This window comes from Lycium barbarum, chromosome 1 (assembly GCF_019175385.1).
Source record: "Lycium barbarum isolate Lr01 chromosome 1, ASM1917538v2, whole genome shotgun sequence".
Classification (NCBI taxonomy): Eukaryota; Viridiplantae; Streptophyta; class Magnoliopsida; order Solanales; family Solanaceae; genus Lycium; species Lycium barbarum.
The window spans coordinates 30383268-30395086 of NC_083337.1; the positions used below are offsets into that span (position 1 = coordinate 30383268).

General features: G+C 38.9%; 1 long non-coding RNA gene across 1 annotated transcript; it reads right to left on the reverse strand.

The window, feature by feature from the left end:
* Positions 1-4856: 4856 nt before the first annotated feature.
* Positions 4857-10415, reverse strand: LOC132635453 (uncharacterized). The gene is made up of 3 exons (XR_009580523.1): positions 9933-10415; positions 5954-6040; positions 4857-5423 (listed from the first exon to the last, which is right to left on the reverse strand). It is a non-coding gene; the product is annotated as an uncharacterized LOC132635453 (long non-coding RNA).
* Positions 10416-11819: the final 1404 nt, after the last annotated feature.

The following is an 11819-nucleotide window of genomic DNA, read 5'->3' on the forward strand; positions in this document are numbered from 1 at the left end:
TCGATTCGTTTCACTTCTAATCCCCTCGTAATGTCAAGAATGCATACTTATACTCCAGTACGCATATAAGGTAAAATAGCTCATATCCAAAACTCTGGTGCGGATTACCGAACCGAAGGTACACACCGCTAATAAGCCAAAATCTCCTTGCAACAAAATGGAAGGTGTAACATTCTTCCCCCCTTCGGAACATTCGTCCTCGAATGCTAAGTTCTCAGGAATTCTACAGATATTTCGCCAGGGTTTCCCTTGTAATATAGTGCTACCACCCTGTCACAACAGACACAATAACATCGCCTCACAGGGCCACAACATAATAGCAAGAAATTATGGCCACACACGACCAAGAGCATTAAAAAGGAGCATTACATACCTCTTAATACTGATGTCTCATCTTGAATCTCCTCCAGGGGTGGAAACAATTGTGGATATTTGGAATTTATGTTTTCTTCCGCTTCCTAGGTCATTTTCTCTCGATTATTACTTCTCCACAAGACCTTAACTGAGGCTACCTCTTTATTTCTAAGCTTCCGTACTTGCCTATCTAGTATAGCAATGGGTATCTCTTCATAAGCCAACCTCTCCGTGATCTGAACATCCTCTCCAGGTACGATTCTGGTAGGATCTCCGACACACTTGCGGAGCATTGATACATGGAAAACTGGATGGACTGATTCAAGTTCTGGAGGTAAGTCCAGTTCATAAGCTACTTGGCCTATCTTGCGGACGATCTTATAAGGTCCAATATATCGAGGATTTACTTTTCCCTTCTTGCCAAATCTCATCACGCCCTTCATCGGTGATACCTTCAGGAATACCCAATCATCAACCTGAAATTCTAAGTCTCGCCGACGATTGTCCGCATAAGATTTATAGCGACTTTGGGCTGTCAACAATCGGTCTCGGATAACCTTGATCTTTTCAACTGCTTGTTGAATCAACTCCGGACCTACTAGCTATATCACTCCTACTTCAAACCACCCAATTGGGGATCTACACTTTCTTCCATATAGAGCTTCATACGGGGCCATCTGAATACTGGAATGATAACTGTTGCTATATGCAAAATCAATAAGAGGCAAGTGATCATCCCAGCCACCCCCAAAATCTAGCACACATGCCCGTAACATGTCTTCCATGGTCTGAATAGTGCGTTCAGCTTGTCCATGAGTTTGCGGATGAAATACGGTGCTAAATCTCACTTGAGTACCCAAACCTTCTTGGAAAAACTTCCAGAACTTAGCTGTAAATTGTGCTCCTCTATCTGTGATAATAGACACTGGGACACCATGAAGTCGCACTATCTCTTTAAGATACAACCTTGCATAATCTTCTGCCGAATATGTGGTTTTGACTGGAAGGAAATGAGCTGATTTTGTGAGTCTATCAACAATCACCCATATGGAGTCATACTTACACCGGGAACGAGGTAACCCTACAATGAAATCCATGTTGATCACTTCCCATTTTCAGGTTGGAATTTCCACGGCTTGTAAGAATCCTCCTGGCCTTTGATGCTCAATTTTCACTAGTTAACAACTTGGACATTGAGCTACAAATTCAACTATGTCTTTCTTTATTCCATCCCACCAATACATTAGCTTAAGATCGTGATATATCTTTGTCGCTCCTAGGTGAATAGAATACCAAGAGTAATGAGCTTCTTCTAGAATCCGACGACGTAGCCCTGCAACATTTGGAACACATAGCCTGCCTCGGTATCTAAGAACTCCATCTATAGAAATTTCAAATGGTGACTTCTTTTTCTCAGGAAATGTATCTCTATAGTGAATTAACTGAGGGTCTTCATATTAGCGCTCTCTCACCTCCATATCGAAGGACGAAACGGCTGGGTTGTGAATATCAACTCCGGCATTGCCTGAATCAATTAGGTGAACTCCGAGGCTAGCTAGCTGGTGGAGTTCATGGATTAATTCTTTCTTCTCTGGAAGGACCTCACATAGACTTCCCATTGATTTGCGGCTAAGTGCATCGACTACTACATTCGCCTTTCCGGGGTGATATAAAATACTCACATCATAATCTTTCAGTAGCTCTAACCACTGTCTTTGTCGAAGAGTTAACTTCTTCTGTTTGAAGATATATTGGAGACTCTAGTGATCTGTATAGATATCAACATATACTCCGTACAAGTAATGTCTCCACATTTTTAGCGCATAAATAACCGCGGCCAATTCAAGATCATAAGTCGGATAGTTCTTCTCATGTTTCCGTAACTGCATTGAGGCATAGGTAATAACTTTACCGTGCTGCATCAGCACACAGCCTAACCCGACACCAGAGGCATCACAATACACAACATAACCATCTAGCCCTTCTGGAAGTGTCAGGACTGGGGCTGAAGTTAATCTATCCTTCAATTCCTGGAAACTACGTTCACAAGCATCAGTCCACTGGAATTTTGCCGATTTTTTATTTAGCTTTGTTAATGGTGTTGAAATAGAGGAAAACCCTTCCTCAAATCTTCTATAGTAACCTGTTAATCCCAAGAAGCTACGGACCTCTGTCGGTGTAGTGGGCCTTGGCCAAGTCTTCACAACCTCTATTTTCTGAGTATCAACTTGAATGTCGTCAACTGAAATAACATGACCAGAAAAGTTACAGAATTTATCCAAAATTCACATTTTGAAAACTTAGCATACAATTCACGGTTTCGAAGAATACTAAGGACAATGCGCAAATGGTCTACATGCTCTGCTTCTGTCCGAGAGTATACTAGAATATCATCAATGAACACGATCACAAACAGATCTAGGAGAGGCCTGAATACATTATTCATCAGGTTCATAAACACCGCCGGAGCATTAGTTAACCCAAATGACATCACCCAAAATACATAGTGGTCATATCTCGTTCTGAAAGTTGTTTTAGGAATATTTTCTTCTTTTAATCTTTACTTTTGATCTTGGTTTTTGGTATAGATTTGTTGTAAAAATAGAGGGAGGGTTTTAGAGGGTTCTAGAGAGACGTAGGATCTGTTTTTGGGAAAATAATGAAATAAAAACGTGGGATCTTACATTTATATTCAGGCTGGAAACTTCCAGATCCGCGGGTCGACGAGCAGGGTCGACGGTCGTCGACGTGTCAATGGTCCGTCGACATGCCCCGTCGAACTACCACCTGAGATGTCTGATTGCAGTGCCTCGTCGATGGTGCCAGACGAAGGCTCTTCGATGTGTCGACGGTTGTCCTTTGGGCCGTCGACGCTGACTGGTTTCAGCAGTTTTTCTGAACTGCTCCACTTTGCTCCGATTCGATTCGTTTCACTTCTAATCCCCTCATAATGTCAAGAATGCATACTTATACTCCAGTACTCATATAAGGTAAAATATCTCATATCCAAAACTCTGGTGCGGATTACCGAACCGAAGGTACACATCGCCAATAAGCCAAAATCTCCTTGCAATAAAATGGAAGGTGTAACATCTGTCCTACCGAGCGCACGGACGAAGAAGAGCCGACTACTGATCCTGTGGGTTGGGCCCCAACTCTACCACTCATCGATGGATAGCCATATATCATATGCCCAATCTGACCACATGCATAACAAGCATCTGAGCCTCGGCGACACTGAACCGAATGTAATCTACCGCACTGACTGCATCGTGGTACCGGTGGTCTCCTCTGACTAGGATTACCTCCAAACTGAGAACCTGAAACTCTCGAGCCCTGACCCGGTCCAGAATAAATGGGGCGGTCAAATCTCCTGTCCACAAATCAAGGAGGTGTAGTAGCTGTAGACTGGCCTGAATATCTAGAATATTGTTGCCTCTGGCCCCCTCTATACTCACTACTAGCACCGACATATCTGGCCCTCTTACTATGTCCCCTATCCATATCACGCTCACCCTTATGCGGCTGCTGCTGCTCTTTCAAATTCTGAGCGTGGGCTTGAATACGAGAAATGTCCATCCCTTCCTGGAGTGAAGCTGTCAAGCAATAGTTGACCAAATGTGGCCCTAAGCTACTCACAAATCGATGCACCCGCTCTCCTATATCGGCTACCATGGTCAGAGCATACCTAGCCAATGAATTAAAACGGAGACTATACTCCCGAGCACTCATATTTCCTTGCTTTAAATTCAGAAACCTGTCAGCTATGGCCCGACGGACCTCAGGTGGCAAATAATGGCGGATAAAAGCATCTACGAATTCCTGGCATACCTGGGGAGGTGCATTTTCCTTCCTCGAAGATATCCAATTATTATACCATAAGACGGCTACATCCCGCAACCTATAGGAAGCCCACTCCACTGACACTGTATCAGAAGCATGTATTATTCTCAACGTCCTCAGCATCTCATCTATAAAGCCGTGTGGGTCTTCATCCGGCTTTGATCTGAAAAATTCTGGAGGATTCAAACTCATAAAATCACGGGCTCTGGCACTAGTCGCTCTGTCACCTAGACCCGCATTCTGCCGCTGAGCCTGGGCAGCAACTAACTGTGTCAATAACTGTATAGCCTCGGTCATCTGCTGGCTCGAAGCACCCGGTGGAGGGACTAAAGGCATTGGGGCTGGAGCTGAGGCCCCTTCACGCTCCTCTAAGACAGGCGGAGTGTGAGAAGTAGGGCTGTTAACAGTTTTGGTTAAAACCAAAACCAAACCGAATAAAATAACCGACATTTGGTTTAGTTTGGTTTGGTTTGGTTTTAAATTTGAAAAACCGATAATATTTGGTTTGGTTATGGTTATAGTAAAAAATAACCGAATAAATAACCGAACCAAACCGATAATTATATACATAAAATTTATAATTATTTATATGTATAATATTAGCTTTTCATAAATAATTCAAGATATTTTATACCTTTTAATTATTAATTTAATTTTGATCTACTTATTTTTAAGGCCCATGTCTTAAAAGAATATGTCCAACAATCGAAGCCCAACTCTAATAAGTCGTAAGCATAAGGGTTGTTTGTATTTTGAAACCTCTGTTGACTTGTTCTTTTGAATCTAAACTGCGTTGCAAGTTTGGTCCACCTGATTTGCCAACAGCGTGTCTTTTTCTCAATATGCAGCAAAGTTCACCCTTGTGGGCCATGAGGAAAAAAAAGCTTCATAAGAAATTTGAAGAATGTAGAGAGAGAATATTTGAATTGTCACGGCTAGTCATAAACCGAAAAACCGAACCAAACCGAACCAAACCGGTGGTTATTATTTTACTTGGTTTGGTTATGGTTTTAGACATTTAAAAACCGACTAAATTGGTTTGGTTATGATTTTAACCAATAACCGACCCAAACCGAACCATGAACACCCCTAGTGAGAAGTATGAGATGGAGTCTCATTATGGGAATCACCCTCTTCTATATTTACCGGTGGCTCCTGTTCAATCCGCTTTCCTGTAGCAGTCTTGCCCTTCTGGGCGGCTGTTGCTTTCGTCGTCATTGGCATCGCTGACATCATAGCGCACAATTAGGGAAAAGAGAAGTCTTATTTTACAGCTCTATCACACGATCTATAAAAAAGAAAGACGATCATTATTCCTAAATGCCCCGCAGCCTCTTGCTTATAAATGTGGCGCGCTTCACACCCATAAACAAGACTACTGGACACGGCTCATAGATACACCCTAGGACGGAACTGCTCTGATACTACTTTTGTCACGACCCAACTAGAGGGCCATGTCGGTACCCGAAGCTAGCATACCTAGCACCATCTGCTAAACTTATCATCAAACTCAACCTGAGCATACACCATTCCCAACAATAGCTTATCATGACACGAACTTCAATTGCTCTTCAAAATAAACATATATGTACAAGCCCACGAGGCTACAAAATGATATACATGATATACACTAAGAAGATCATGAGACATCTACTACCTACACATGTGTATCTACGAGCCTCTAACTAGAGTACTGAGATCATAAGGATGGGACAGGACCCCGCCATGCCCCAAATATGTACACAAAAGAATATACCAATAAGCGACAACTCCGGAGTAGTGGAGTGCTCCTGCAAATCTGCTGAATACAGCTCCTAAGCGTCTGTGCCATCTGCCTGTCTACCTGCGGGCATGAACGCAGCGTCCATAAAAGAAAGGACGTCAGTACGAACAATGTACTGAGTATGTAAGGCATGTATAATAGCATAGGCAAGAAATAAGAGAACACAAAATGAAGGGATAACCTGTAACTGATTGCCTCTTAAGGCGGAGTCATGCATGCTAAATTTTACTTTAAAACAACATCATAAACATATGCATATACATAAACTGCTTATCATCATCAACCCGCGTCCGGGGTAACCATCTTATACCGTCCACTAGTGGTGACTGCCCAACCAACTAGGCATGGTGTTATCCATAAGCCGCCCACTTATGCCCAGCGTAGTAGTGTCTGCCTGGCCAACAAGGCACGATGTACTCATACACATACATAACATAAAGCATGCATGAGAGCTCAAGTAAAAGCTATAACTCTATCGGAGTGACGTAAGGTCGGTACCCTCCGATTATATTATGGAATAACCATCATCACTATGTCTCACCTTGAAGGAACTAGTGTCATGAGGTGAGATGGCCAACGATGGAGAACATTAAGGAAATTATGAAATAAGATCATTAAGCGCAAAATAACATCAATTCATAAGCTTTGGAATCTCTAGGTGTAAAATCATCATCATCATCATTATTATCATAGAACACATCTTATCTCTTTCTTATAACGAGCTCTTAAGAATCTTTAACTTTCATCTTTTGGGAGGTAACAAGGTCATGGAGATATAGAGAGGAAACCATAATATGGAAGTCATGCCTTTGAAAGAAGAGGACTAGCCTTAACATACCTTTATGTCTTCTTAATGACTAATCGTTCTCCTTCCAAAGTCACAACTCTACATTCAAGAGAATTCGTGCTAAATTAGATCATTTTTAACATGCTTGAGTCTAAACTAAAGCGACTAAGAGCTAACGAAAATTGGGCAGCATTTCCTTTGTTTCAACAACTTTCTCCATATACTAAACAACTCCCAAACATTAATAGCAACACCCATAATATCATAATCAATAAACTTCTTCAAGTTAAACATTGTTCAACCCTCAAAACTCTTTTTCGTAGTCATTCGTAACCATAATTACAACACAACACCATATTCATTTACATATAATACTTCCTCAACACCCTTAGTATCATTCATAACAAAATTTACTCATAGCATGCTAAGAATCATGACTCAAGTTAACTTACTACTCAAAATATCACTATTTCCATATTTGAGCTCATATTCTATTTTCTTCTCTCATGCAAGTCATTCAACCACTCAAATACTTTAATAACATGAAATGGATGTAAAAATCACCTTTGATCATATAAAAATGAACCTTGGATGAAGATACTTCCCATGAGAAAACTGCAACTTTAATACCAAAGGAATTCTTGACTTCTACAAACCTTAGTGAGCCTCTTTGCACTTGATTCTCTTGATTCTTGGTGTTTAATCTTTGATTTCCTTTGGATTGGTGTTAATATGATAGGGGGGATATCCTAGAGCATTCAAGAGTTTGGGAGAAGTGAGGACATGAAAATTTGGAACAAGGGTCGTGCATATTGGAAAGAGAAAAAAAAATGACCCGACCCGGTTATACGGCCAATTATACGGGCCGTATAAATTATATGGTCCATACAATTGGACCATATAATCCTACCAGGGGTCATTCTCCTCTAGAAGTATTCTACGGACCATTATACGAGTCGTATAAATTATACGGTCCGTACAATCTGAATTTTCACGAAACTTGCTCTAGCCGATTCGTTCAACCTCCAATCCTTGCGGAACCTTCTTGGCACTTGCTTAGCACTTCAGTAACCATATAAGGAGCCCTATAGCTTCTCCTCAAGACATTACTAAACAATCGTTACCTAGATAATCGCTAAACCTTTACAAACACAACTTATGCATCACTTCCTTCACAACTTTAATTCACCGATTCATCTAGCTTTAAAATCTTATCATATGCTCTTTAAAGCTACTAAATACTCCCCTTATTGTCACAAGGACTTCATGATCACCTTAAGCTTGCGGTAGTCTATTCACAGCACAACGATATGAAATGTCTGAGGTGTAACAATACGAGCCTCAAAATGCAACAAATACAAACCCAATAACAACAACAAATTTACTCAAAGATGGCATCTTTCAACCCCTTCAAGAAATGATAGAAACAACAGCAACAAGTAGTAGTAAAGTTGTAGTATTTTGAGAGCCTCACAAGTGCAACTTTTTGCCGAGCAGCGACGGGGGCGATGAGAGTTGAGTCGATCACCTTTCTTTCACTAACGACAAACTGACTCGAACTCAAAAATATTTAACTTGTTCCGGTGATTCAAAAAACTCAAATTACAAGAGAAAATTTCTTGTTTAAAGCCAAGAAAATTGAAAGTCCAGAACTTTAGGTGTTCAAAAACTTTGTTGGAGGTGTCTTGACCTTTTTGAGAAATGGGAAATGTGGTTGACTCGATCTAACGCAATGTTGGGCCTCCGGCCCAATGGTATAGTGTGAAGGGCATAAGTCCAATTGGGATCGTTGGAGAGTTCATGCATAGAAGATGAAAGTTAAGAGTTAGTGACTAAACCAAAAGCTGGTATTGAACTTGAACGGTTCAGTTTTGTTAAATTTGCAGTAAAGTTACGTCTTTAAAAAGACTTTGATACATCCTCCAAACACAATTAGAAATAAACATGTTGTCAAGTATGATATTTTTGAAGCCAAATTATCTTTACAATAATGTAATCAATATTTAAAGGAAAGTATCATGAAGTGTCGTTTTCAATTTAACCTAGAAATGACATGTTTTACAATTCTCCAAAGAAGCTTAGGTAAATCAAGATGCAGCCATTTATTAACAAGATATGTAGGTAACTACACAATTACTTAGAAACTGTGTTTTACTTAACCACGACATGTATCCTATGGACTATTTGAAATACTAAATGCAGAATTTCCATGTAAGAGATTTAAAATTCCTTTAAGATAATGCAGCAGCCACATTCTAACTCAAGCAATACTCAAGTATAAGACTAAGATTTAATCCTGCAAGTTTTTTTAGATTCTAGCATTTTATTAGCTCCACAATGTGAACCTCATATTTATTATCCTAAGAAAAGAATAACGAAGACATAGCTCATCTTTATACACTCAAAGAAAATCTAAGGGAAGAATATGATCTCTTTTAGAGAAGACCCATACTACATTTTGAGATTGATTTGGTTGTTGTAGATGACCGGGAAGAAATATTATTCTTAGCCATAATCTTAGCAAACAAACAAGAGAAACAAAGCACTATCCATACTTCATATATATTTATTAGTGACTAGAAAGGGATGGAAGCTGGACAAATATTATCTAAACCTTCCAGCATTCTAGGGGAACTTAACAACAACAGATTCCACACCAGATTTTCTCAAGACCAAGAACTAAAGAAAATTCATACAAGGAACATAAAAGGGGAAATGCTTGCATAATTCACTTGTATCAGGAAATTGAAACTAGAAAGACTATTGAACTAGTTACTCAAAAAAAAAAGTTTATCTACTACTCATGATAATAGAGTCAAAAAATGACAATTGAAAAGTAAATAATCATGCTTATATATGAACCCTCAAAGAAGCAACTGAAGCAGGCGATTGAATACAAACAACTTTACTAGATTTCTAGAACTTAAGGCTCAACACATATCTCCAAAGGACCCAATTAAGGAAGAAAAAGCACAAGTAACGAGTAGAACAGAATTTAAACGAAATACTAAAGCAAAACGAAAATAAAAACAGAGCAAAGAATGAAAAGAAGAGGAGAATTACTTAACACTAAATCCAAACAGCAGCAAAGATATGAACTAAAACCAAACTAATATACTACAAACTACATCGGAAAAAAAAACCTGAGAAATGGAGGAAGATTACCTTTTTGTCGAGCAGTGACGGGGGCGATGAAAGTTGAGTTTATCACCTTCGAACCAACACGACAACTAACTCGAACTCAAAAAAAAAAATTACTCGTTCTGATAATTCAAGGACTCAACTCGCAAGAGAAATTTCTTGTTTAAAGCCAAGTAATTTGAAAAGTTCAGAACTTGGGGTCATAAAATTCCTCTGAGAATGAAGAAATAGGTTCTATTTATAGAACCCCAAATGCTAGGGTTAAAACTATTGGGGTCGATGTGGGACAATATTTTTAAACTGAAAATCATTTTTTCATTCCACTGATTATACTAGAAAAGAAAAAGATAAAAGCTGAATCATATTTGAAAAAAGCAATTATTATTGTTGAAAATTATCCTCTCTGTGAGGAAGAAAACAAAACCCATAAATTCTTTACTTGAAACGGGCCAGCAACGAATGTGGAAGCTTAAAGTCACTGGACCGTAGCTGAAATTAGAGAAGACAGCTGGAGAATCTAAAATTAGCGTTGAAGGATTTTGGCCGTAAGGGTCCATTTGGTGTTTTGTTTTGCTGCCTTCAAAATGATGAGAAAGGCAACTGATTTTTGAAGTTTCAAAAGGGAAGTGGGCCGGGTCATCTTGAGGGAATTGGGCTCGGATGTTTGTGAGATATTTGGGCCGAAGTCTTTTAGCCCCAAAGGAATTAAAATGTAGGGGCTGATTTAGGATTGTACTTAAATTGTAACCCATTTTTGTGCAAAATTAGCCAATTAGGCTCAAATTGAAACCAATTCTTTTTAATCAAAACAAAATCAGTCCTTTAAAATAAAATTGAGATGAATTAATTATCCAATTAACTAGTTAAGGTTATTGACTTGATCATAGTAAAACAATTAATTTATAAGAGATTAGCTATAGTAGTTAAGCTGTAATGACTTTATACTGACAATTAAAATGCGTACTTAAATTAAAGCCCTTGTTTTTGTGAAAATTGATTTTCTTTTTGATAAAATAGAAATAACTAATACTTAAAATTATATGTAAAAATACACATAATATATATTATCGTATTTTGCCAAATGAAATGGCAAAATAACACCAAATAGTTTAGGAATGTATTTTTTATTTTTCTGGATAATTATTTTACTCTGTTTAAAATTCAAGAAGCTTGACTACTTAATTTGAAATTTTGGAGGTCAAAAATTGGGTGTCAACAATCATTTGATGTTGATGTAGGTGTCTACTGACCAATAGATATGGACTTGCAAACAAGGGAGAGACTTTGTGAACATGAGTATTGGTATAAAGCGACTCAAATTGGTTTCTTTCTGGAAGGGATTTTTGTGGCTGACTGGGATGGATTGGTAGTATGGACATAGCTACACAACTTTCAATTGGAAAGGAGGTGCATACCTGATAATCATTAGAACCACGTTCTTTAACTAGTTTCCTCATTGTCTGTGCTCGATTTTCCATGCCATGAGTGCACACCAGTAAAGGTATAAGACAGAGTAAGATATTATTCCACTTAGAATCTGTCTCAAGAACTCTCTTTTCATTGCCAGTTGGAGGAAAATTCTATTGTTATCAGTTAACCTTCCAATTTTTGCTCCTTAGCTGCTTCTTCTATTAATGCAGGCTTATATTGTTCCCTGCTTCTTCCACACCCCTTTTAGGACCTGTTTAATTGTAGGTGTTCTTTTGATAAGTTGTCCTGGCATCTATTTTTGCTATCCTTCAGAGAACCAGTTCCTCTATGTGGTTTCTCCAAGAGTATTAGATTACAATAAGTCTGTGCAGTCTACCTCTTGTTTATACGTTGCAAATTCCTCTTTCTTCCCATACATATTGAGATGACTTTATAGTATTTTTTTTCATAGATCATCCTCCTGCTTTATCTCCTATATAC